General features: G+C 49.3%; 1 pseudogene; it reads left to right on the forward strand.

The window, feature by feature from the left end:
• The window catches only part of LOC141918784 (hydrocephalus-inducing protein homolog), a 94892-nt pseudogene that overhangs the window by 21335 nt on the left and 51085 nt on the right, over positions 1-22472 (forward strand).

Raw genomic sequence — 22472 nt, forward strand, 5'->3', positions numbered from 1 at the left:
GATGGGGAATGCTGTGGGTGCTCGGTCACAGAAGGAGGCACAGCGAGAGCCTGACTGCAGAGGAGATAACTTAACGTGCAGGAGAGCTGTCTGAAGAGCCTGCAGCCTGTCCTGTGGAGCACTGCTGGCTGGTCACTGCTTTCCACCTCCCTTTTCATCCCCATCTGTTGTCTTACGGCTCCTTGCAGGGCCTCTGGGGTAGAGACCCTCTTCTTGCACTGTGCTGCGTGGGCTCAGTGGGTGTTTTGCCGAGGCCGGGGCCACACTGGGGACTGACTGTTACAGCAATAACTGTGGCCACAGTAATGACGAGGATGCTCTGAGCTTTGTTGTAGCCTGGGAATGGTTCAGAAAGATGTTTTAGCTGTTCTGTAAATTCTCTCTTTGACTGTTTCCCTGCACAACAGGAGCCCCACAGAGGATGACCCAATGCTATATTTCTCACTTCAAGATAGTGAAAAGTTATCATGGTGTGCTCAGATACCTGTGTCCGTAGTCACGCAGAGGGATGCTGGGATAAAACACAGTGGTGTTTCTGCTGTGTCAAAGAGCATCGCTCAGGAGTGCACAACCCAAAGCATCTGCTCTACTGCTCTATAAAAAGTCTAGCTTTTAATTTCAAGTTCAGGCATTGCTTTGTTCAGGTTACAGAGAAAAAGCTGTGTCCTGCCACCTGTAGGAAATGTATCAAAAGCATGTAAGAATGAGAGAGTTGACAGCCTGTAATAAGATCATGTTGTGTAAATAACGATAGGGCAGATACATCTAGATTCAGTAAATGCGCTTTCATGGCAGCCAAGCATCCCAAACCACACGCCATGGACATTACCCTGTCAAGTGAAATACCTAGTGCTATGTCGCTGTTACAGTACAGAGGGTTTTTTTTAAAAAACTTATATATTAAAGAGCCAAGAGTCTTAAATGAAATGTCACATCTAATTTGAGACCCAAGACATGAAGCCTGCAGCCGCCCGTGGCCGACCCTGGCAGGTCCGCTCTCTGTGTCAGCTCATTGGCCTGGCAGACAGATCCGTGGCTCCTCCTGACTCGCTGGCAGCTGTGCACGCTCTCCTGGACCCAGAGATTTGTGGGTTTATGTATTCAGAATGATGCCGAATGCTCTCTGTGGTAGAAGGTGCTCCAGCAAACCGTCCAGCCTTCAGAAGAGTCCTCGGTGCCTGCAGCCAGGACCGCAAGGGTGGCTGCGTCCCCAGCTCCTCCCCGGGGAGAGCAGCAATAGGGGATGTTTAGCAAATTGTGTAGAAACAGGCAGTGCATATGCTTTCTCCCTCATGGGCTCTAGAGTTAGCATTTTTCTGTGGCTGGAGGCTTTATTCTCATCACTGCTTAATAGCTTCTGATGGCTTTATCTTCAAAGAATTTGTCCAGTTGCTCTCTGGATTTACAGCTGTTAGCCTCTACAGCCTCCTGTGGCAGTGTGTTCCAAAGGAAGGAATACTCCCTGGAAAAGTGCTACCACTTTTGTGTAATTTCTGACTAATAACATTATTTCAGGCCCTCAGGTTCCTGTTTTATGACAAATAGTGACCAGTTTTTCCTTATTCATGTTTCCCAGGCCATTCATGCTTTTACAAGTCTCTCCCGTCTATCTCCCATATGATTTCTAGGATGAGGACTCCTATTCAATCTTCTTATAAAATCTGCTTCATACTTTTAATTGTTCCTTCTGCCCTTCTCTATTTAGCTTCAAATGATTCAGCTTGTTTTTTGAGATCAGAACTATACCCAGTATTTCAAGACGCATGTGGCCATGGGTTTAGACAGTGAGACGATGATAGTTTTCGTGGTGTTTATTTTGCAGTAGTTTGTCATCTTGATCGTTGTAGAGTGCTGGCTCATGTTTCCATAAACCTGAGCTCGAAGCACTGTGCATGTCTCCCATTTCTTGGCTCCTGGCTCCTTTGTTTGCCAATATATGCCAAGGATTCAGTGGAGGGAGAGGCAATGCTTATAAAGCATACCCACCTCTGTAACCCTCCTGAACATCAGTTATTTTTGTATGCCAAGTTGTCCATTATAGAAAGCAGATTGCCCAGTCATTGTAAACATTGCTGCTGTCCTCGCAATGTAACTCATCTCTGGCCACAAATCCCTACCACTCCAGACTCCCTTAAGAGCAGAGAAATTGAGGCTATACAGGCATGAAGACTGAATTCTCTGTGTGTGGAGATGAGTGAATGACTCTAGAGATCTAATGTTTTAAGGGTGAGTCTTGCTTCATTCCCCAGTGCCCCCCCAAAAGAGGGGGCTCCTTTTTTTTTTTTTTTTTCCCTGTAATGAATGTGATTCTGCCGTGTTGTGTCTGGCTTAGGATTTCAGGAGTCCACCCAGCGCACATCCAGCTCTCTCCCTGTGTTGTTGCACGGTAGCCGTTTAAAGGCAGGTCCGTTCTCTGGCTGCCTTGCTGTGACCTGTGCAGTGAGGAGGAGGCTCTGCCTTTGCAGAGGGATGCTCTCCAGGCTATGGCTGGGTTGCTGCACTTGTCCATTGGGGCTGGCTCTGAGGCTTTAAGCACCACTCCACCGAAATGCCGTTTCTAGAGAGCATGTCTGATGTTTGCTGTTTGCATCTCACCTGGGGAACACTTGCCTGCAAGAGGAAGAGTGGGCTTGGTACTGAAGTTTGAGCTCATTTGACTCCCAGGAGTTACTTGGCTGGGAAGAAGGAAGGTTTGAAAGCTCTGGAAATGAGGGAGCCTTTGGTGGGAGTCTGTTCGGGAGGGTGACGTGCTGGCAGGTACTCCAGCAAGGCTCCAGTCGTTAGTCAGTTGATGTGCACAGCCCGGGACACTCTCCTCTTCAGCTGGGTCTGAGGTGGAAAGCAAAGATGCCCTCGCTCTGGTCATTGAATGGCTTGGGAAGACGCAGCGTAGACTTGCAGACTCAGGCATAAGCAACATGGTCCCGGCTGAGGAAATGGGCTTGCAGGACTGTAATGGGCAGGTTGGGGTGGGCCGTGCCCCACCAGTCTCGTTTTGACATGTCTTCAAAACCCACAGCAAGTGAGGGCACTGCTTCTGCAACACAGTGAAGCTCTCTTCTGTGTCCCATCCTGCCTTGGGCTGTCAGTTGTTCCTCTGAACCTCCATTTCCTGCTCACGTGCCCCCAGGCATCTTTGCTTGTCAGCAACAAGGGATCAGGAGAGACACAACACTGGGCAAGCCCTGACTGAGGTGGGACTCCTCAGAGTCACCCGAATGACTTGGATGCAGAATTCCCTGTGACTTGAGTGGGATGGCAACCCAAAGGCCACCTGAGCACATCTGAAAAATCTCACTGTAAATACTGTGACCTTGGGGATAAATCTCTACAAACACACCCAGAAATAAGGTGCTGACGGTGATGCCCAGGACATCCTCATTCTGTAGACGGGCATCTGTCAGGATGTGATAAATGTGCTGATCTGTGGAACTGCTAATACAGGTAAAAGCTGTAACAATTTCTTCTGTTACTGGTGGCTTGCTTTGTTCCTCGTACTTCGACCAGCAAGTGAGATGAGCAAAGACTCCCCTATGCTTTTTTCCAGGTGAAGATATTCACACAAGCCTTTATGGAGCAGCTGTAGATGTCAACATTGGGCTGGCCAGGAGCTCCCTGACAGTTGAGAAGACTTACCTCACGCTGTCAAACCACAGATCTCTGGTCATCCACAATCGGAGTGAAATCATAGTCCACTTCCAGTGGAAGGCTTTTGTTACTCAGGCAGAGGAAGGTTATCAGAAGCTGAGGTTTGTTTGAAAGATTCATTTCAGTAAGATACACTGCCCAAGGGTAAAACTAACGTATGGCCTCAAGGGGTGTTGGTGCATTGAATGGTTTAGGACAAGTAAACCATCTACGGCATCAGGTTACGTGTCCCTGGGCTTTAGGGTAATGGAGCTCAGTGCCTCCCATTCCAGCTCCATCCATACTCCAGCTGAGGATGGTGTTTTGGGGAGGAAAGGCTGATTGCAATGACTGGATTTCCTCAGAGAGCAAATTTGCTTTGTGGGAGCACCAAACCACTGAGGTCCAGAGGCCCCTGGCTATGGAGGGTCTGTGAGGCTGAGGAAAGTGTCAGCACTTGTTACCTGGGACTGCACTGAGTAGCAGCACTTAACATAGCTACAGGTAGCATAACTGTTATGATATTCACTGCAGCTTCTTCCACTCCAGCTTTGATAAGATGTCAGGCTCCTTCTCCAGTAATGTGCAGGTAAATTGCTTCGTTGGCCCAGCAAGTTGAGGCCATCCTGCTGTAGGATGTTGAATTGCCTTGCACTGTCCCGGTTTCCAGCACAACGAGGTATTTCTACCCTTCCTCAGAGACTGGGGAGAATTCGGAGGTGAAGGGTTCTGCAGGGAAGGTAGGGCAGCACAGGACAGAGCGCATTTGGGGTGCAGCAGCCTGTGTCTTCATGGTGCTGAGAGATGGGGCAGGTCCTTCAAAGGGTGCCTGTGGTGAAGCTTTGAAATTCCCCTTTCAGGCAGCAGAGAAACACTTATAGTGTGGGGGGATGAACTGGAAATGACACTTAAAAGTTTGGGTGATTAAGGGAATCCTTGTGGGACTTTTCAGACTTGCATGAATGTAGGTGTATAGGAGTTAGCTCATAGCTGATCAGGAAACTGCCTTAAACTGGAGCACTTTTTAAGGGCTTCTGAGCCAATAAAGATCAACATAATTAGGTCAAAAATGCCTTGAAGGCCAAAACTAGTTTTCCTCTGTTCTCTATTTTTAATTACACAGTGTGTGACTTCCATGCAAGCTCAGTGTGTTAAAAGAAAATCTCATTACCTTCTCTGGGCACTTGCCTGGACCATTCCTTTACCGCTCTCTTCTCGCCTGCCTGTCTCAGATTGGACCCTGAGTGATCCTCTTTCCCCTCAGAGGCAACCAGGTTTCCCCACAGTTCACTTCAACCTGATTCTTTTCCAATTACATTTGATCTCGTGCCAGATTATGTCCTAGAGTCTGATCAGGATGTTTTTTCCCTCCTACTTGCAATCTCAGGGATGGTCATAGCTCCAAGGCCACTGTCCTGCTGTCAGAGAAGCTTTTGAGATCTCAGAGCAGAGAGGGCATTTTCCATGAGAGGAGGCAGTGCAGGACCCTGCTCTGGGCTGTGACCCCAAAAGACCTGGATCATTAGAAGGTCTATCCAGGGGTTTGCTCTGTCTCCCTCCTGCAGGACTTTCTGGGATGTAATGGTGGAATTATTGTCCATTGATGGAGGTTGAGTTGAGGGTTGCTCATCGGTGGCTGGAAGCCCTCCTCACGTGCAGCGCTGTAGGTCAGCCATGGAGAAACATTTCCCACTGCACTCCAGGGGGAGCGAGCCAAAGCAAGTGGTTTTGGCGCTGGTGCCAGCCTTTGCCCGAGGCTCTGTCTGTGTACAGCTAGTTACGTCCATGACCGTATTTCCTTTTGAACTGTATTTGAATTTAGCTGAGTGATGATTGCTATCCTGTTTATACTACGTTGCCTCGATCTGCTAGACGTGGAGCCTTCCACTCATCCCCCCAGAGTTGTCACCTGCTGGTTCTTCATGGCCAGGGACTGGAGCGTGCAGAGGGGACAGTGATATGCCAGCTAGGAAGCAACTGCTCTGTAGCTGTGCTCCCTTATCTCTTGGTTGTGATCTTTAAACACTAGAATAATTTCTGCTACAGCTACCAAGTAAGGGAGAGATTAACTGCGTCAAAGCCCTACAGAGGTGGCCAAAAAGAGGAAAAAGATAAGGTGGTTCAAGGCTACATGTAAGGGTTTGGATTCAGAGATGCTGGTCCAGACTTCTTTAGTGGGTGATGCTAGGCAACGCCCTTCCCCTCTCAGGGCCTCTATTTCCATGCATGTAAAGCCATTGGTTTCACCAAAGTGATGCGATGCCTGAATTCATTGGTTTGCTTTTACAGTGCTCTGGGATCCTCTGGTGGAAGGCGGTATAGGGCACAGAGAGCACATTTAGCTTGCTTATCCCTGCAGGTCCAAAGGGGAAGAAAAGAGTGATGCCAGTAGCCTGCAGCTGAAACCCAGCTGCGTCTCCCCTTGCCAGTGAAGCCCTGCAGTGGGTGCTCCTTCATCTTGATCTGCCTCCCCCAAGCAGCTCTGTGGTAGGAAAAGCCAGTTGGGGTTGTTGGTGGATTCTCCATCCGTTGTGGCAGAGACTTTGAGCCGGGAGGCTCTCGAGGGCTGCTGGCTTTCAGAAACCTCCGCTGAGCTTGTAAGCGTGGAGTAAAACTACGTGCCGTGCCCGCGAACAGCAAGTGATAATCTGATCCGTGTGGGACCCCACGGCTTGGGGTCAGCCCCTTGCTGAGCTGCTGCTGTTCCTCCCCGAGCGCTTTGCTGCCCCTGTGCTCACACGAGTCTCTGCAAATATGTTGCTCATTAAATTATCTGCTTGGTTTGTCTCTCCCCGTGGCTGCAGGCTGCAGAGGCAGAAAGAGGACGAGATGGATCGTTGTCTGAGGGAGTGCAAGGTGGAGCCCGCTCTCCAAGAACGCCGTTCCCTTCTCTCCCGCCCCTTCCAGGACCAGCGGGCAAAGGCGCAAGGAGACTCCATGCTTTTCTCTGACGATGTGTTCACCCTTGAGCCTCTGGTAAGCGATAGCTCCCTTCCTTCTCCTCCCTGGCTGAGGTCACTTGGCAGGTCCCTGCATCAGCTGGCTTGATGTGCCGAGAGAAAACACCAGGTTTCTAGTGAGGCTGTGAGAGCTTGTTGCAAAAAGCATTTCTGTGGGCTCCTGACAGAGCGAGAGGCTGCCTAAAGCTGAGCTCTGCTGCAAGGGCTATAAATTAAGGGCACTTCATAAGTGTCCTTACACTGCTGAGAGCTATCGATAATTATGAGTAAGGACACAGCTTACACGTAGCGTATGGGGATTAACAAAGGATATCAGAGCACTCTCAGTTCACATATTGACCTGAGAAATGAAATGGTCCTCTGAAGGAGGCCAAATTCAACCCAAGTTTGATCACAGACATATCAATCTCTTCATATAACCTGGATGGATACAATGGCTGAATCTCCCTTCCAGTGTCATCTGTGAGCCTGGACACAAGGCTGGCAGGTTTAAACGGACTTTTTGAGTTTCATTGCACATAGGTACAGAAATTTTTTTGCTTTTTCTGTTTATGCAAGCAAAACGCCATATCCTTCAATCAGCCAGAGCCCTGGTTCTGAGTATTTGCATGGTCTGAGATGAAGAATGGCCACTGTCCGAGCAATGCAAAATCCCTTTTCATCTTGGAGTAAATCCTAGGATAATCTCAACCTCTTCTTCCTTTTAAAATAGGTGAAACTATTTTTTTTTTTTCAAGGAAGGGGATCATCTTCTCTTCTCAGTTACTCCTATATCCCATATAAGTCTGAGAGCCACCAATGTTGGCACAGCTGCAATTTCACACCACTATAGCTGACAGCAGCATGATGTGACCAAGAGGTTGTGTCAGAGTGGTGGGAATATTGTAGAGAGTGGGAGCTGATCAGCTGAGCATTAAGAGCACGCTGCGGTGTGTCAGAGCTGGTTTTGGAGTGTGTCCCAGGGCTCCTGCTGTTTTTCAGTCGGACTGTGTCTCCACAACTAGCTTAGCCTGCTCTTGAGCTCCTGAAGTGCGTTAAGGTGAGGTCCAGAAGTCCGGCTGCCCACAGCGCCGAGTCCTGGTACTCCATGTAGTGACATACGGACATAAAGTGTAGCGTGGCCTCAACTCTCGAGTGGAAACCTTTCCTGAATGGCTGTGTTAATGTTACGCAGTTTTCTCTAGGACTGAATATAAGTGGGCTACTGCATGAGTCTCTCCCCTTCTGTATTGTCCAGCATTATCAACCTTTTGATTTCCGTTAATTCCATTATTTATGGAACAATCAGGTTCACATTCAGTTTTGCTCATGCCTGTCTTTCCCCCTGGCATATGGGTGTCTTTACATCAAATGGTAGTAAGTATTTTCTCCTCTTTATCAAATGTAGAATCTAAAAATCCACTGCTGCTGGCTTCCACAACCTTCTCTCCAGTGACAGCCCTGTAACTTTTAGCTTGGGCGGACATCCTTCTTGCACTGCCATGTAAATCTGCTGGAGAGGCCCCCCAGAGATGGGACCTTCCTGCCTCAGACCTTCTGGCCAAAAGTGGCTGCTCTCTTCTTCCCACCTCTCACCCGTGATGTGTGGGAGCTCCCCACAGAAATAATGAAATCCTTGTAACAGGTGACTGGAGGAAATAATTGCTTCCAGAGGTTAAGAAGCTGGTGGAGGGAGAGTAATCTTGGAAACGCTTTCTGGGTGGGATGGCTTTGCAGGGTTTGTGCAGAAGCTTTGTTGTGTCAGTGGACCATTAGCTGCCAGTATTTTCAGGTGCTGCAATCTGTAGAAGCTACAGCAGGTCACTTCAGTCTGTATAGGGTTAACTTGCTGATGAAAATAATAACAAAAAAGAGGAGGCATGATTTTGGAATTACCATGTGACCGAGAACATTTTGAGCAGTTGTCCAAGCCTATGGGAAACAAGCTGATACACAGCTCTGACTTTCTGAGCACATCTCAAATTTGGTTTATTTTTGCATCTACACATGTTATGTCAGCAGAGGCAGCTGTGATAGAGGCCCAGGTGGCTGCCAAAGGACAAAGTCCTTGCTGTTTGCTGCATCCTCCCCGCCACAGCTTGGCTGTAAGTCACATTGCAGACCCGTGGGAGCTGACTCCTTGGAAATGGCAACCAGAGGAGAGGGAGGACGAGGACTTGTTACTGTTACACTGACCTTGACAAGTCATTGCTGTCCTGTGCTTGCCTGGTAGTGACTCCTCAGTGTCACGTGTGAACCCTGAGCTGATGGAGGTGGTCTTCAAGATGTCCGGGTTGCGAAGGTGCTACTGTTGTTGATCCAGAGGTTGGGCCAGGAGGTAACAGTGTTGTTTGTTGCTGCAAATCTGCACCTCAGCTGGGGAACCAAGCTGTTCCCCATCCAGATGAGAGGCTACTGCAGAGCACTTTGTTTTTTGGCAGAAGACACCATCTCCAGTGGGAGCCGTGGTCCATCCCACAGCTCCCTGTGGGTTCAGTTATTTATGGAAAGAGGCAGATGTTGGCTTTGGCACTGCCTTTCTCCTAAGTGCCCTGAGCTGACAGGATGCACTTTGAGTGTCATTTTAGTACTTCTGTTGCCAGCTCTGTCTTTTGTTTCTTTGACTGCTTTGAGCAGTGATTTCCTTCCATTGCCTTCCCCCTCTGCAAAGCAAAGCAGGTGATTTGGCCAGCAGTTGGTGGTGCCCGGCTTTTCAAGATCAGCTTTTTCTTACTCAGACTGGTGGAGATCTAGCAGATTCTCATTATTTAGGGGCTGAGGGAGAAATAGGATCTGCATGTATTTACGGTTGGGCTCTTGCAGAGAGACAGCTGTGAGTCACGGTGTGCCATCCCCTCCCGTATCACCTTGCTTTATGCTGTAGCAAAACCAGGATACGACAGCTGGAGTGGTTGTGCTGTACCATCATACATCCACCATCTGTATTTTATGGCACCGGCCAGTTGCAGCCTGTCTGAGTCCAGAAGTGTTTCAGCCAGACGTGTTGCAATACCATGTTCACAGCATTGCGTAGTTTTACATCTGTCCTGGTTACCATCCATGGTGGTTCTCCATGCTCTGACTCAACTGCCATCCTATAGAGAACACGTAGCCCAGGCAGACCGCTGGCTCCTGAGGTGCTACTGGAGTGTGAGCCAGTTTGGTTGCTTTGTTATAGCCCTAATTTAACAAAACGCCTCTACCAGATGCCAGTAAAGGTAAGAGACTTAGAAAGTTTTTTTGCAGCTGCTTCCAAACTCCCATAAATTTTGTTGATAAGTGTTGCTTGTTCCCTGCTCTTCATTGATGCTCTAAATAAAGGCTACAGGGCTGTGGTTGAAAACAAGAAATGTGACATTTGAAGACAAATGGTTTGCTGTCTCCTTCTGTTTCAGGAGGGAGATATCTGGCCAAATTCCTCAGCTGAAATTAATGTGATCTTTAGACCCCGAGAAGCCAGAGTCTATCAACAAACGGTCTACTGCGACATCTCAGGTACGGCTCCTTTCTCCTGCTTCTGTTGCCCACAGTGGAGGCGCAAGTAGTCTTGCAGCCCACTCGGTTCTCGTGTAGTTGGTAGGAAGGGTCAGTGGTCAGCAGGGTGCTGGTACGTGCCCACTGTCCCTGCGGTTTCCAGGTGGTCTCCTGTCCAAGGCCAGCCCTCAGGATGTGTCGCTACAAGCCTGGGTCACTGATCCCAGAACAACCAAGGCAGTGAAGGGATAGGTTTTCATGCCGTGGGTTTGCCAGCATTTGCTCTGCTGCCAGGTGCCTGTAGAGGCCAAAGAGCTACAGTGGCCAGGATTCAGGCACTTGAGGCTGCTCCAGTGGTTCAGAGCATCCTTCAGACAAAGATCCCACACTGTCATCTTAGCGGGCTTACGGAAGAAAATGAGCATCTTAGAGTTTAGCTATAAGCCTTGCAGTCTCAGTTCCTTTGCAGCAAGGGGTGTGTGTATTAGCAGTATGTTTATGGCTTCTCTGACCTCAGCAGTGAGGTTTTCCATAACTGTTCAGCGTGCTTCAGGTAAGGTGTCTTCACAAAGCTGAGCTCTCGGTATCATGGTGGGCACAGGTGAGTGCTTCTCTCTGGAGATCACAAAGCCCTGTCTCATTTAGGTGCCACTGCAGGAGGTGAGCCCCCGAGCCCCAGGCACGGAGCTGTGTGTCAGGCATGGGCAGTGGCTGAGACGCTCTGCCTGCTGGAGGCAGTCTCAGACGTGCATACCGCCGTTAGCAGGGAGCTTCGCCTTGCCTGGGCTCGTACTTCTCGGCTCCTGTTCTCTTGTCTCTGATTGCATCAGTATAGATGGCGTATTTTTATCTTCTGTTTTGTGAGCTTTGTGCCTTCACTGAGTGGATTTCAGAGCTCATCTAAGCACATAGGAAGAAATTCAGTGATTGTGTTTTAAACTCAGCATTGCTTTTTCAGGGTGCAAACTGATGGCTCAATGAGAAACCAGCCCGAGGGGTTGGTTAGAAATTAGAAGCCAGCCCCAAGGCATATCTCTTGAGGGAAGGGAAGAGTCCTGTATCTCCTCCTGGAGCACCTAGAGCTGGTCCAATCCAGCCCCGAGTCAGGGAGTAGCACTGAGGCAGCCTGGACAGTCCAGGATAACAGAGGGAATTACTGTACTGAAGTGGAAATCTCTCCCTAGGCCCTGAGACCAGGCTGCCCCTGCGCATCAAAGGGGAAGGCACAGGGCCTCGGCTCCACTTCAGCTTTGAGCAGCTGGACATCGGGAAGGTTTTTGTTGGATTAGAGCACAGCTATGAGGTGAGCAGTCGGGATTCTGAGGGGCTGGGGGCGGATCCTGAAGGCTCCCAGGGCAGCAGTGAGCCTCGTGGACCTGTGGGATTTCTGGCAACTCGGGTCATTGTGAGCAGGGACTATTTGACATACTAGTCAAATTCGGGGGCTTTCCCAGAATCTGGATACTTCTGATGGGATCTGAAAGGTGCATATGTTGTTTGTGAAGCCTTAATCCCTGCTTTTTGGCAACCTTCCCTGGAGATCAGCTGGGAGGCTTCATGTGAAAAAATACCCCCTTGACACATGAAAGCAACACTGGGACAAAAAGATAAATATTCAGAGGCTTTTGTTTCAGCCCTGGATGCAATACACCTTTGTACCCGGGCTGTTAAAAAGCAGCTGGAACAAATTTACTGTGTTTGAACTCCAGTCCAGTGCAGCCAGTTTTCGGTTAAGTGTGTGCTGCTGGTTCCTGGGAGTTGGAGGAAAGTTGTCCAGCCTCCTGGCTCAGAGCTGTGTCTTGCAACAGAACTGGGAGTGTTTTCCCTTGCTGACCAGTCTCTCGCCACTCTTCAGATTTGCTGCATCTCTATGAAGAGCAAAGCATTTCCGGAAATGAAGCAAAGGAATTTTCTACATATTTGCCTCCCCCTGCCAATGGTGTCAAGTCTTCTGCAAAAAAAAATAAGATAGGGCAACTGAAAGAGGTAGAAAATGAGGCAATACTTTTAAAAGCTTGACTGTGGCAGGGAAGGACACATTAAGGTGTTTTCTTACCAAAATATTGTGCTCTCTATGCATTTTTAATGGTGATACTTTATTGATTATCATTTTATTATTTTCATGACTTGAGAAAATGTGACTAAGTAGATGATACTGTTAGTGCTGTACTAAGCAGCTAGACTGGAGGTAAACCTCAGCTCAGCGTTGGATCCCTAAGTGCAATTTGTAACTGAGGTGTAAAAGACAAGAGAGGAGAGAGTAGTTTTCAGGTTACCCTTGCAGAGCTTGAATACGTGAATATTTTTAACAGCAGCTGCAAAATTAAAAAATAAGGGACATCTCTCTGCTTCTGTCTCAATTTTTCTACCAGGTTTTACAAGGACAAAAGTTAGGGAAAAGAAATCCAAAGCAGATAGTTAAGTCCATGGAAATGGCAGGATTTCACCCTGCAGCAATCAGAACCTTTACCGCTTTGCTTCGGGTGGGTTTGTTGGTGACTGACAGCGTGCTGGTACTCGCAGCAGCTGTGGGCATTTCTCACCCAACATGAGAAGAGCTGACTCTCAACAAGTGCTACGGGATTGTGTCACTTGATCGAGGCAGTAGATCTCTCAAGTGTTCAACAAAATACGGCTTAGTTCTAAATTTGCAGTTTATTCTGATAACGGTAAAGTCTTAGATGGTGGCTGTGAATATTTAAGAAAGAGAAATTCTTTGGAATAGATAGAGCTGCTGTGCACCGCACGCTCATCCTTTCCTGACACGTCTGTTTGAGCAAAGACTAAGAAAGTATCCCATTAAAGAAAAAATAAGAAAACTAAATTACATACCGTAGCAGAGTTGGGGAGTGCTTCTGAAGTTGGTTATAGTGCTGCCCTGAGGTGTCTTCTACATGCAGTAAATTTGTTGGCTGCAACATGTTCTGCCCTTGGCAGGATCGGACTCATCGGGAGCAGAATCAGTTGTGTGATGAATCACTAGTAATGCTGCAACGGCCCTTCCTTGTTCTTAGGGACAGGTCTGAATCGACTTGGTGATGCTGAGCAGCTCCTCTGCACTGCAAGTCGAAGTGGGCTGCTCTGTGTCAGTGGAATAAACCCCGAGTGACTGTTTCTATGAAGCTGTCACTGCTTTGTACGAAAAACCCAAAGGCAGAACTTGTCCTGTTGCATTTTCTTTGGCTTCTGCCAAGCAGCAGCACACAGCATCTTCTGCTTTTTACAGACGTTAATTGCTTAATCAGAAGACAAATCAGCCTTCTGTAAGAAAGGAAGATTCCTTATGTATTTCCATTTTGCTTTCTTGCTGCTGCAGGTGGTCCTGTTTAACAAAGGAGCCATCGACACTGTCTTCAACTTGGTCCCTCCAGCTACAGCTCTGGGCTCCTGCTTCACCTTCCTCCCCCAGGAGGGCATCATTTTGCCGGACGGGCTGCAAGTCATCCGGATCTCCTTCAGTTCCGCCATCCTGGGGGAGTTCACAGAAGAATTCAGGTTCAGTGTGAATGGATCCCCTGAGCCTGTGACCTTGACTATCAGGTGAGGAGGGTTACAGGAGCTTGGTGGGCACATCTGTAGCTGTCTCTGGGTAATCATCTCCCACCTACCTCATTTTAGGATGAAAAAAAGGTGTTGTCTAAGGTCTTAGTCTTGGCTCGGATCCTAGCATCCCCACACTAAGAGCCAGGGCTTTTCAATCTTGACTCCAGTTTGAACCTTGCAGTTGCAGCAGCAAATGAAGTGTAATTGTCTGTGAGAGGAAATCACAGAAATGTAGAATAGTTGTGTTGGAAGGGACCTTTAAAGGTCATTTAGTCCAACCCCTCTGCAATGCACAGGGACGTCATCGACTCAATCAGGTTGTTCAGAGCCCTGTCCAACCTGACCTTGGATGTTTCCAGGGATGGGGCATCTACCACTGCTCTGGGCAACCTGTGCCAGTGTCTCACCACCCTCCCTGTAAAAAATTTCTTCCTTTATATCTAGTCTGAATCTTCCCTCTTTAAGTATAAAACCATTACCCCTAGTCCTATCATGGCAGGTCCTACTAAAACGTCAGTCCCCATCTTTCTTATAAGCCCCCCTGAAGTATTGAAAGGCCACAGTAAGGTCTCCCTGGAGCCTTCTCTTCTCCAGGCTGAACAACCCCAACTCTCTCGGCCTGTCCTCACAGGAAAGGTGTTACATCCCTCTGATCATTCTTGTGGCCTCCTCTGGACCCGCTCCAACAGGTCCATGTCTTTCGTGTGCTGAGGACCCCAGAGCTGGACACAGCACTGCAGGGGGGGTCTCATCAGAGTGGAGTAGAGGGGCAGGATCAGCTCCCCCAACCTGCTGTCACCTGTGACCATGTCTCCTGTGCCCTCAATACCCAGTTTAACTTTCAAAGTCTTGGGTTCCTCTGGGAAGGAGCTTTGCCTTCATGGTTGAGGCGGGTGGCTCTGTGACTTTCCAGGACGCTGTTTGCACAGAATTTGGCAGCAGCAGGTTCTCACACGTCTCTGTGTGAGGGCCCCGGGGCTTTAAGTGACTACCCATGCTGGAAAACAGTTTGACTGGAGGCGGTACAAGAAAGGTGCAGAGATGCCTGCTGCCCAGTCCGGGTACCCAGGAGCTGGAGTGACTCCTTCCTACAGGTAGCTCATTCCCCCTTGGGCCACGGCAGACGCAGGATGGCATCAGCTTTGGGTGGTAGATGGTCTGGACCACCCCCCCTGAACACACAGCAAGGCCAGCACAGCTTTGGGGATGGAGCCAGCCTGGGTGACTGCAGCCAGAGGCAGTGTTTTTAAAATCCTCTGTTAATAATCCAACCAAATGGGTAGCAGCAGCCTCAGCATCATCTCTCATGCTCATGGGTTGGGACAAGCTGTCCTCCTGTGCAGCCAGCACTGTGGTACCTCCTCTCTGCAGCCAGAGCAGTGCTGACGCGGGAGACGGGGAGCTCTGCGGCAGGTGCTGTCACACGGACTCGGGCATCATCCCGTGGGCTGGTGCCATGGCAAGAGATAATCCTCACCAAGCAAAGGGGAGAAGGGGGGAAAAAAAGCTGATAGGAGAGGCAAAGCTCACTTCTTAGGACCACAGCAGCATGCAAACTTGTCCCAGCTGGTCTTTAACAATGGGCTGGTGGGATGACGTGGTGTAGGCAGGAAGGCTGGTGCTGGGTGCTCTGGAGCTGTGGGGCTGGCTGTGCCTCCTCTAGACTAGACAAAGGCAGTAAAGCAATGGGAGGAATCTGAGGTTGACTTTACCAATAAGGTGAGGGAAGTGGATAAAAAAGAACAAAAAGGATATTACTTTGCAAGAAAAGAGTGGTGAGTAGGTCTGTTGACCTCAGTAGAGAAACAATTACGTTGGCTTTGTGTTTGGAGGGAAAGTGCTGCTTTTTTTGGAATCAAGAGGGAACATTTCACAATCAAATAATTTATTCTCCTCTGTCCCTCCCCCAAATGGGTCACAGGGTGTTATTGCATGAGCAGCTTTCTCCTTGAGCAAGGGCAGGTTTTGCTGGTAAGGCTGCACTTATCACAGGTAGAATACAGTACTGCTTGGACAGTGCCTGCTGCCTCTGCCTCGCAGTGGCCTTGCTCCTGGGGAAGGAAGGAAGGAGTTGTCAGAGGAATGGCTGTGTTTTGGCTTCCCCACAGCCAAATGAAGTGGTCCTTTTTTTCCCCAGTGATGACCTGGCTCCCAGTGCCCAGCATCCCCTCCCCTTCTCTGTGGCCACTCTCTGCCCTGTTTGGCCAGCACCCCCCTGGGCTCAGTGCAGACCTTCTGTCTCAGTGAAAGAGGATTGCTGGTCCTTTTTTATTTATTTCTTCCCCATCCTTGTACTCTTCCTCCCTGGATGGTGGCTCCTATGCAGCCCATCTGATGGCACCCCAGCACACCCGCCTGCTCCCATGCAGCTGTCCCTCAGCAGCAATTCCCATTGCAGTCTTCTCCCTGAGATGGCATCTGCCTCCTTGAGCTCTGTCATGCCTTTTTCAAGGATCCCTCTTCAGCCCTTCTGTCATTCTCCAGCCCCACAGCTCAAGCTGTTTATTTTCAAATGCCCTTGAGATGTCCACCCACCAGCTCCAGCTGAGCCTCCCTCTTCGGATGGTTTTGTGCACTGGATTTCGTCCTCCGTGGAGAAAAGCTTCTGGTTCTTTTGAACGGAGGCGAGCTGGCTGGTGGGACACTGGGCTGCAAAAGAAGGAACGGGGGTGAGAGTTCAAGCAGTTCCTCTCCCGCCTTGTGTTATCCTTCCTATTCTGCCAGGACCCTGATCTCCCTTCACGCATGCGTTACTTAATGCTACTGTAAAACACAGTTGTTGCCAAAACCACTGCCTTTTCCCCCATTCTCTTGCAAGCTGTAGTGTTATCAGCTCTGGGTTGGCTCCTTGCCTGAGCCTTCTGGGCAGTCATTCCAGTTTAACTTCCTAGAGCACAGATCCGGTGCACTCAGCAGAAATGGCAGTCATTTCCCCACTTGCCTGGCAAGACTCATCTTTGGCACTTTCCCGGTGTCATCCCCAGTCGTGGCTGGTTTGGAGGTAGTTTTCCATCGTCTCCTGTCAAATGCTGTGACGGAAAGCGTGTCTGCTCCCTTTGCTCCATCTAGAGTAAGCTGTTAGGGCTTGGGAGGTCAAGTCTGGTTATGTGAGGTCCCTGGAGAAGGAACTTCACCATCAGCAGGGATTTGGTACCTGGCTCATTCTTAGGAGCTGATTCAGCTGCAAGAATCAAGAAGCAGTGTTGGACTGAAACTCCCGAAAGTCAGTTTTTGAGTGCTCTTTGACTATGCAGTCAGAAGGTGCCAAGACCATAGGTGATTATTTGTTACTTGGAAACCAGCCTTATGAGGTGCTGGATGCTTGTTTCTTTGGTGTTTGGAAAGGGATGCTGGAAATGGGACAGCACGGAGGGACACAGGTCCCTCCTGCGGGGTGCTGGTGTCTGTTCATGTGTAGAACATGTGGATAATGACAGTGGCAGTCCTGTGAATAAAATGAGAAGGCACTGTGCACTGTGGCCCTTGATTTTTAACTGAGGCAGAGCTGACATTGATTGTCATCAACCATGAAGTCAATTAATGAATGTGTGCAGCTTCAAGTACTGATTTCAGTGGATGTGAGTGAGTTTTGGAGTATGGAGCCTGTCTGCTGAGTTTAAGGACGGGCGAGGTGGTGTGGTGGGTTCAGGACACCCATGTTCGGCGGTTTAAGACGTGTTGCTCTTGGATGTGTCAGCTGGTGCACTGGTGACAAGCTGATACTTCCCTCCAAGATTCAACTGTCCTCTCTGTAGAACTGTTGCTGCTCTTCTCAATGGATGTTTGGGGCTCCCCTGGATTCATGCCTCAAAGTCCTGCATGTGTAATGATTGTGTGGATCGGGTCTTCTGAGAAAGGTGTTCATATACTCCATGGAAACACCAGTTCCAGCTAAGAAATACCAAAGCAGGGAACCTGTGGCTGGGAAGGCTAGTTACAATGAGACCCCTTTTGTGTGGACACCTCTGTCCATCACATTACGGGTGGGGAAACCGAGGCACAGAGCCATCACTTGTTCAGGGACCTTCATTGGGCCAGTAGCAGCGTGAGGGCACACCCTGCCGTGGTGCCCTGAGCCTCGGCAGCAGCTGTCGGCTGTTGACCACTTTGCTTTGGCTGCCTGCTGTCCACATGGGTGCTGTGCTGAGCACAGGGGTGACAGGTTGATTTGAAACCCACCATGGTTCCGAGAGCAGCTTTTACCCACCCGAGCGGTAAGGAAAGCTGAACGCTTTGCCATTCTCTCTAACCGAGCCAGCGCCTCCTCTGCCTGTCTTTGTCCTTGCAGGGGCTATGTCATTGGACCGACTTTTCATTTCGACGTCCCTGCCCTCCACTTTGGTGATGTCTCCTTTGGTGAGTGTGCCCTGGGCTTGGGCCACGGGTTGAGAGCTCTGTGAATTACCAAAATGGAGCACTTTAACGTAAGATCATCTGTCACTTGTGTTCCTCCATAGTAGCCTTCAGGGTGTTAAAGCCAGGACTGCTGGTTGCTTAGGCGGTCTTGTGCCATCGTGAGATCAAATAGGACCAAAGGGATAGAAAGTCAGTATTTTCTGGTGTCCTTGTAGTCTGTTCAGCCCCAATCTCCCAATCCTTGGCAGCAGAATGACTGTGAAAGTCCTTGTCCCAGAAGGGCCCAGGGGACGGGACTGCAGCAGAAGGGAGTTTAAGCAACATACTAGCCTGTAGGTGCTGGGTAAATGTTCCTGTTGCAAGGCAAGGATACCATTTACCTGCCTGACCTTTAGTGCGAGATGTTAATTAACGCTGTGAGGGCCCCTCGTCGTCACCCACCGGGTAACATGCCCAAGCAGTAGCTCTGAATCAGGCACTGATGTCCTCGGACCATGGGCTCCTCCTTCCCCACCACAAGCCCAGCTCTGCTGACAGAGCTGGTGGCTGAGCATCCAGAGCATCTCTGTTGAAACGCAGATTCTGGTTCTCCATCTCAGTCTCACAAAAGGCTTTTTACTGAGATGATCTGCAGTTTAAATGTGAAATCAATTGTGGATTGATTGAAGGGCCATTATCATTCTGTGCCCAGGATGCCTCTGTGTTTTCAAGCTGTTCATGGACTTTTTAAGAAGACTCATTACCTTTCCTGAGTTGCTTCTCCCCTCCCTCCATCACCACTCTGCCACTTCTTTATTTTCTTTTGAATAAAACAACAAGAAACACACCAGGCAGAAATGTGGTTATGTAATAGGAGATTCATTCTCCTTAACCTCATTTCATTAATAAGGCCTTTTCAGCTGAAGGCAGCTATTGTATTTTTGCTTCTTTTAACTGTGCTGATGACTGTTGACCGGCATCTGGTGACTTTGGTCTCATTTGGGACTGTGAACTCTGTGTTTGTCCTTTTTGTGCCCCTCCGGCCTCCCTGCTGGAGGAACTGCTGGAGGTGGGCAGTGGTCACTGTTGTTGGACATGGAGAAACTCCCCACTGTGGCTGCAGTTGGTTTTCCTCCCTGTCTGTATTCAAACGACGCTTGGTAAGCAGGCCACGGGAGATGTCTCCTTCTCACAGAGCTGACCAGCCAAGCCAGATGTCCACGCCAGAGCAGGCTGTGGGCTGATGTCCTGTCTCTGCAGAACACCCCGCCAGGTGTGGTTGTGTCACTGGTTTTCCATGAGGGAAGGCGAGTATCACAGCTAAAGTGATGTCGACCTTTGCAGGCCAGTGTGCAGTGTGGAAGCCATGTCCCATTTGTTAGGTAAGGTGGAACATGGCTCCTGCTGATTTCTGAGCAAGCATCAGGTTTGCCTCCAGTGCGGTGGGCTGTGAGTTGTCATGTGCTCAGTGTGGTAGCCCCAGACAGGAGATGCCTTAAGGATCCTGCCTAGAGAAACTGCGTTAGAGTGCTTTGCATCATGCTATCCTTCCCAATTTCATCCTTCCTTTCTTTTACTGTAGCTTCTCCTCGATGACTTTATATACTGAAACCTGTGGGAGTGTTCACAGAGTTAACAGGGCATTTTATGGATTGAATTTTCAGAATAAATGGTCTGTCTGCATGGACACCCGTAAGTGAGAACTAATTGGTGCTGGTTTGGGGACAGGTGAGAGAGCTCCTCACAGTTAGAGAGGGAGAAACTTGTGGTGTTCAGCATCACTAAGAGTGGGCATTTCCAAGGAAGCAATCTCTGTGATCAGCGTAAAAGGGAACTTAAGTGACAATTAATTCCTTGCATAGCTTCTCAGTAAGCTGTACTTCAGATTGAAAAGAGCTAACTCCAAACCCAGTTTTATCATAACAGGCTATTCACACCAGGAATCACGGGACAGTTGGTGCATAAATTCATATTTATGTCATTTTCCTAGGTTTTCCTCACACCTTGTCGTGTCGCCTCACTAACACCTCCTTGGCGCCCCTGACCTTCAACCTTCGCATTCATGGGGACAGCTTGGGAGAGCCCAGTGTCAGCAGTTTTGTTCAGATGTCAGACAACACTCGCCTACTCCGGAAAAAGGGAGCCCAACATCGCCTCAGGCCAACCGAATTTACCATAAAGCCCCGCGGAGGGGCCATCCGCCCCCTAGGATTCCTGGATATCCAATATGGGAAGAGTCCAGCCATACGTGCTCGGCGGGTGGAGCTGGAGCTTCTCTGAGGGATGAGAGGGCTTTAGCACCGCTAGTTTTGAGCATAACGCAGGTAAGATACCTGCACTAGTGTTAGGCTTCTGTTAGCTGCGTTACTCTGGGGCTTTTCTGAAGGACCACTGCTTTGTTTCCAAAATCGTAAGCTGAAGATCATGTACCATATGGTCAAGTACAGAAGCCATTCATATGTTTTTGAGAGCTGCTTTGAGCAGTTTCTTTGATTTAAAGTGGGCAGAGGAAGGATGAGGACAGAAGGTGGCTGTTAAAAAGAGAGATGTCATTATATAAAGCAGTTTGCTTTGCTTCCTGGTCTTATATATCCTCTCCTGAAGAGCAGAATGAGTTGTATTCACTACGGTGATCTCCAGTGGGGACTGAAAAAGGTCTGGCAGCCATGAACTGCACAGCACCTGCTGGGCTGCATTTTGCCCTCAGCTTCCCAATGTAAAGCTGAATCTGTTGAAGTTAACAGATTGACTCTGGATTTATGCTGTTGTAGTTGAGATTAAAAATTCGTCCCTTAATTTTAATACAGTGGTGAGTAGAGCATTAATGTAATCGTGCTTACATATGCCCTGGTAAGGGCAAGGTGTATTTAACAAAGCAGATTTGTCAGAAGACTTTTGTTGCTCCCAGCAACTGTGCTCTGTACATGGACCAGCAGAAGAGTTAGGGCAAAATCCTCCCTCTCCTGCTCGTGGAACAAGAACCGGAGGACAGCACACATGGACGATGGCTTTTGGAAGTGATGAAGTGTTTGATGCTCTTCTCTTCCACCAGGTCACCCTGTGTTCCAACACTGTGAAGAGCTACGAGCTGGCACTGGTGGTGGACGTGTGCGGTGTTGGCAAGGCGGTGTCGGCGCTGCTCCTCACAGCCAGGTATCAGCGCTTTCCTTGCAGCTCGTCGTCTCTCCTCGTGCATCCAGCACCACGCTGCCTTGCACGGTTTGCTGGCTCCATCTCCAAATGACAAGTGTTGCTTAATGAGCTAGTTCTGCCCAGCTAGATGTGAGATTGGCAGTGTTCTGAAAGCAGCACCTGTACTCCACGGACAGGCATGGCCCTGAGCCTTTTTCTAAGGGGAACAGTAATTATATTCATTATTGGCCTGTTTTTTGGTGCTTGAGGTGTAATAAGTTTCCAAAGGGCCATCTTTCCTCCTTCCCGCAAGTGGTGGACTTGTGCTGGGTTGCAACCAAAATACAGCATTCATTTGGGCCGCAATGAGCAGCCTGCTGAGAGCTGGTGTCTGGGTCAGTTAACGAAGGTGCATGCGAATGGGAAAGGGGCTTATGGCAGGACTGGTGAGGGAAAGCTCAAAGCACGATTGTATGAAGGGGAAAATAGTCCTTGATGTGAAAGGTGAGCTCAGGTTTCTCTGCTTCCCTCTGGTTCTTTTGAGCACTAATGTTCTCAGACTTAAGCCAGAAGATCTTGCTGCAGCCAGATTCAATCCTGTTGTGCTGCAGTGGGTGTTGGTTTGATTACAAGAGGGATGAGTTCACTGTGCTGTTCCCTCTCCCAGGCAGAGTCATCCAGTCAGTGCCTGGGCTGCAGTTTTGTAAAACAAGTGCAAATGGGGACAGACAATGCATGGAGCCGTGGGGGTGCAGGAACTGGGAGAGGGTGATCCCCCACTGCCTAAGGCAGGGGGTGGCTTGTGCCCTCCATCGCTGGGGCAAAGGGCTGAGTTCTCAGGCAGGGCAACAGCAGTGTGGGAGAGAGGGAGTCATTTTCACTGAGACACTGGAGTCTTGTGTTCTTTGAGCCTTGGTGAGCACTGGTCCTCAGTGGGAAGGCTCCCCCAGAACTCACGCCTTGCTGGGACTGTTGGGAGGGTCCTTGCAAGCCTCCTGGGGCAAAGAGCGGGCAGAGCTGATCAGGCAGCTCTGGGACAGGGCACTGTGCGCTGCCTGGGCACTTGGCAGCCTCTGAGAGGCTGAGTCCCAGGGTTTTGCCCCACCTTTACAGGAGGTGGTTGAGTCAGAAGAAGTTAAAGGTGATTTATCGCTGTAGGGGTATTAAGTGTCTATTTGACAAATGTGTTATGCTCTATTTCATGCTACTTGGGGAGTAAACGAACTCTACATTCTCTCGGTATCTCTAATTCCCTTTTGGTCATCTCTTTGCCTAGATGCGTGGTTCCTCCGCTGCGAGTACTCAACCCTGTCGTGATGTTTGGACGGTGCTTTCTAAAATTCCCTTATCAGCAGATGCTGACCCTTGTGAACGACAGCAATCTTCCAGGCTGCTACAGGGTTATCCCTCAGGTTTGGCATT

Source organism: Strix aluco, chromosome Z (assembly GCF_031877795.1).
Source record: "Strix aluco isolate bStrAlu1 chromosome Z, bStrAlu1.hap1, whole genome shotgun sequence".
NCBI classification, from domain to species: Eukaryota; Metazoa; Chordata; class Aves; order Strigiformes; family Strigidae; genus Strix; species Strix aluco.